The sequence below is a fragment of the Enhydra lutris genome, unplaced genomic scaffold (assembly GCF_002288905.1).
Source record: "Enhydra lutris kenyoni isolate GAN:26980312 unplaced genomic scaffold, ASM228890v2 scaffoldscaffold4, whole genome shotgun sequence".
NCBI lineage: Eukaryota > Metazoa > Chordata > Mammalia > Carnivora > Mustelidae > Enhydra > Enhydra lutris.
Window position 1 is genome coordinate 28995508 of NW_019154088.1, and position 5266 is coordinate 29000773.

A 5266-nucleotide genomic window follows, 5' to 3' on the forward strand; every position below is an offset into this window, starting at 1 on the left:
GCGGCCCGGGCGCCGGGCGCCGGACGGGGGCGGGGAAGGGGGCGCGAGGGGCGGGGAAGGGGAGCTTGGAGGCGGGCACTGCGGAGACACCACCCGGCGGGCGCCGGAGCCGCAAGAGCCGCGGCCGCGCGGCCGCAGTAGCCGCAGGGTGCCGGGTCGCCGCCCCCTCCGCCCTGGGCTCCCGGGGCCTGAGCCTCCCCGAGCCGGGGCAGGACTGAACGGCGGGGCTTGAGGCCGTCTCCGCGGGCGTGGTCCATCCCTCTCCGTCCGGACTCCGGTGTCCGCTGGCCGGGTTGCCCGGCCGCAGACGGAGGGGACAGGGCGCATCTCCTCCGACCCACTTCCTAGCGCCGCCAGTTTTCAAGTCCCCAGTCCCCGCCACCAGTTCCAAATGCCCGAGGACAACGCACTTCTACCCGTGAGGTGACCTGTGATGGACGGAAGAACGCCGAGCCCTGCGGTTTTCCGTGGGTCTTACCTTCGAAGCTTCAAAGGAGGATGAAAATAGAGGGTCCTCGGAAATCCAGTTACATCCCGCCTCCTTCTGGGAGCCCTTGGGTTTCTTGCCAAAGAGGGTAGGAAGCCTGTCCACGGAAATGTATTTAAACCTGTCCCTACCTTTTTGTCTCTGACACACCCAGATACCCAACTCCACCTACTCCACCGCAGCTCCCAAAGGCACCAGACTTACACAAGTGGCTGAATTCGGGAGGTCTCTTGAAAGAACAGACATTGTCTACATAAAGACAGGAGGAAGGTCTGATGTGGCCTCTTTCCCTTTACCTTATTCTCTATCCGACACCTTTACTTCTGGAGCCTCACAAACCCTGGTTTCTTTCCTCTCCCATCATTCTAAAGTCTGCTCTGTAAGACTGGTACTCCCAGCCTCACCAGCACCACCATCAAGGTTGTGCACTATCTTCTCCAATTCCAGTAGTTGTTTTTTGTTGCTCTTGCTGTTTTGACAGGGGTGGGGATATGGGTACTTTCTAATCTGTGGAGACGAATTCTAATCTTATCCTCTCCCCAGGATGGGCTTCAGGTGTGTGACTGTGCAGGTGCTTAGGGCCCTGACCTCGGAAGGGCCCTGATGGGTGTAAAGCCCTGACACAATGCTTTGCTGCCTGTCACCATCTTGGAATATTTAATAATTTTTCATTTTGCAGTGGGCTGGGCAAATTATGTAGCCCACTCCTCCCGTCCTTCCCCTTACACTGCACAAGAGCGCATACCACGTACCCAAGCAAGCCAGTATGTATGTTGTCTCTTGTATTCAGTTGCATTTTATTCTATTTTGTTCTATGTATGTATGTATGTATGTATGTCTTGATCTCTGCTTGTGACCCAGGACAGGACATCAAAAGTTAGTTTCCTGTTAGACCCCTGTTCTCAGGGTTAGCAAGGGAGCCTTGAATGTCTCCAGTGACACTATGTCCTTCGCTGCTCTAGAAGAGATTTAAATTTATTCTCTCTGATCTGATGGTGTGATCAGCTCTAGCTGAATGCACTGGCATTTTCCAGGCTTACTTACTCATGAAGTAGTTCTCTTCATCCATGGTAGAGTATAGTTTTCCTAATATGTCAGATTCAGGTAAAGTAGGAGATCAGTGGGTTTATTCTAGACACAATGCTGTTCTGAATTCTCTGGGAAGCTTTTTTATATATATATATATATCAGAAAACGTGTTTCGTTTTCTTTTAAAGTTTGGATAAGGTAGTCCCACAATTTTCTGTTGCCAGAAAAAAAGTTTGCTGGTCGGTTTACAAGGTACTTACAAAAAAAGTTAGTTTAGCTAAAGACATTCGTGTTTAATAGATAACGCAACAAAGTACTGAGGCCTTCCCTGTGTCAGGCACAATATGGGCACCAGGTATACAGCTGTGAAGACAGACTAGGGCCCCACCATAACAAATCACATTTAAAAAAGAAAGAAAAAAAAAAAAAGACACAGCAACTAAGATTCTTTCTGATCATCATAATTGCAATGAACAAAAATAATGCAATAGTAATAAGAATGACTTGTGGGGAGGATAGTAGAGAAAGGAACACTGCTTTGAACTAGGGATAAGGGAAGGTTTCACTGAGTTTACACGTGAGCCAAAACCTAGATAATTGAAAAGGGCCAGCCTTAAGAAGATCTGGGTTAATTACACTCAAGGCATAGGGACCAGTTAGCATAAAGTGTAACAAAGGAATGTACTTGAGGTTTTCAAGGCACAAGAAAAGGGAAGAATATGTAAAATGAGGTCAGATAGCTGGCAGAAGCCAGATCACAAAGGGTCTTGAAAACCATAGTAAAGAGTTTTTATTCTGCTGCACTGCCAAACCACTGGAAGGTTTTTTAAACCAGAGAGTAAGATTTAATTAGCATTTTTAAAATCACACTCTAGCTACTATGTATAAGAGAAAAGAATCAAAGCAGAGACACCAGGTAGGAGACTTGCTGTTGTCCAGCCTAGAGACATTTGTGGTTTGGACGACTACAGTTGTAGTAGAGATATTAAGAAACAGAAAGATGCAGGCTCTATTTGGGGGCAGAACTAAAGGTCTTGCTGATGAAAGAGGTTTATAGGGAGAGAGAGAAGAGGGGAGTTATGACAGACTCATGAGTTTCTTAGCAATTAGCTTATTGGTGGTGCTGATGATTGAAACAGAAAAGATAGGGAAGAAGCAAGTTTTGAGAGAAATAAGATTTCTTCTTTGACCGTGTGGAGTTTGGGATGCCACCAGATAGTCAACCTGCAAATAACATCTACAACTGAACAGTTGAGCCCAGAGTTCAAGAAAGAGAATAGGGCCAAAAATTTGGAAATCATCAGGGTGGAGAGGTTAGATGAGAAATCTAGAGAGAAAGGGCTTCGGGCATTCATCAGTTACATACAACTTACAGGCACTTAGATATCCAACTTAGGGAGAAAGTAAGCTATGTAAATAACTGCTTCTTATATTCTGGTTTCTCAAGAGTCTGAAAGATTCTTGTGGGGTGCTGGAAATCATTGAGAAGGAAACAGGGGCAGGGGAGAAAATTCTAAGGAAGCCTTGAAGAATTAAGATTACTCTCAAGAAGTTAATTACTAAATGGAAAAGAATGAATAAGGAGAAAGTACTTATTTTCTTGAAAGTACTTGAGAAAGAAGAAGAAAACTCAAACCAGGGGAGGTCCCTATAAGAAGCAGAAAATTCCTGTTGAGTTGGTTATTACAATTTCGGTGGCAGCCACCTGAGATCTGACCGTTTGCCAACGACTACCCACTTTTGCTGAATGACAAGAGAATGAGCAATAGATAATACCTGAAAGAAACCTGATGTGTATCTCCAGTGACTTCAAAATTATACATAGAACACATTAAAGGTTTTAGAGAATTCAGTGGTTTTAATGCCTTCTGGATGTTTGAACTTTGAAAAAGAGGATATAGAAAGTGAATAGCTGTTTATACAAATTATATTCACGAAATTGGATTTCTTTTTTTTTTTTTAATTGTGGATATCTTAGAAAGGAGATTCAATACCCTAATGAAGACTCCATGTAAAAGTGATTTGAGTGTGCAAAAGCATATGAAGGTACTTAAAATAATTTCCAAAGATAAATGCTAACTAATGCTGTAGGATAGTCTCTAAAAGAGTTCTGGATATTGAAATAATTTTTAAAATAACTGAATAAATTTCATTTTTTGTTATAGCTTATAAATTAAATTAACATTTAAATTCTCAATGTAAATTAGCAGCGTAAAGGCACTGAGAAGTCCTACAAGGTTTATTTCACTTAACCCAATACTTTCTAGACATTCTTCACCTCAGAATCCCTCCTCGCTTGTTGCTATTATTGTTGTTTTTACCCCATAGCATATCCTAACATTTCACATAGCTAGAGTTCCACAGAACACACTTCGGGAAACAGAGTACTATACAACAAATGTAAAAGAATTTAGCTTAAAAGTTGAAGGTAAAAAAAAATTGCTCAGATAATTAAAAGCAGATACTTTAAAGAAGAGCATGAATGGTAAAAACAGATGCATAATATTGCGAGGTACACTAATTCATAATTAATAATCAGAAAGAGGATAAAGAATAATCTGATTTGAGGGCGCCTGGGTGACTCAGTTGGTTAAACATCTTCCTTCTGCTCAGGTCATGATCTCAGGGTCTTGGGATTCAGTCCTCTGTCTGGCTCCTTCCTCAGCACAGTGGGGAGTCTGTTTCTCCCCCTTTTCCCCACTCATGCTCCTTACTCTTTTTTGCTCTCTCTCTCTCAAATAAATTAATAAAATCTTAAAAAAAAAAAAAAAAAAGAATGATTTGAACAGAAGTCAGTCTGGAAGCACTGTATGCTTTGTTCAGATGAAATGGACAACAGAGAAAGAAAAGTGAGTAGAAAAGATATGCAATTCTATAGCTGAAAACATCCTATCCTCTAGAACAACCATTTTACAGCCTAAAAAACTAAGGGTCAGAGAAATTATATACCAATGTGGAAATGAGAAATTAGAAAGAGGAAGTATGGTCCCGGGATGTCCTTCTTTTTATATAATTGAACACTGGAAATTGTAAGCATGAGGATAAAGATGATGATGGATAGATCATAGATGATTAATATATATGATAAAAACATTTTATACTGTTGTTTGTTTACATTTCATAAATTATAGTTTGTAAGATCAGGTTAAATAAGGACAATGTGACAAAACTGGTACAACAGAAAAATAAGGTCCTAAGGGAGATGTCAACCATAGAGACATATGCCAAAAACCTACTAAAACCTGGATGTGTGATAAAATGTTGCCTATCTTGCTGATATGTTTATGAGAAATAAAAAAGAAGCAAGCTTGTTTAGTTCGCCAAGAAGAAAAGAAAATTGATATGTTCTTTAAGAAAGCAGATTTTTTAAATCTGGGCGGGGGGGAAGACAAGTAAGATTGTAGAGTTAGAGACCCCAAAAAGGACAAGAGGGCTTGGAAGACAAGCTTTCAGCTATATAATCATCATGATCCAGGTGAAGAATAAACTGACTCCAGTGTGATCACATGTCAACTTCTAGATGAGTACAGATCTGCAAAGAGAATGAACGAAAATAGATACAAGCTATATGAACAAGAGTAAATACAAATAAAAGTTATTTTAAGCTAAAACCAGTAAGTAATAGGTATACATAAGAATGCTTAGTGTTGGGGGCCACGTGGTACAGCCTGTGTTCTTGATCTTGGGGTTGTGAGTTCAAATGCCATGTTGGGTGTAGAGCCTACTTAAAAAAAAAAAAAAAAAAAAAAA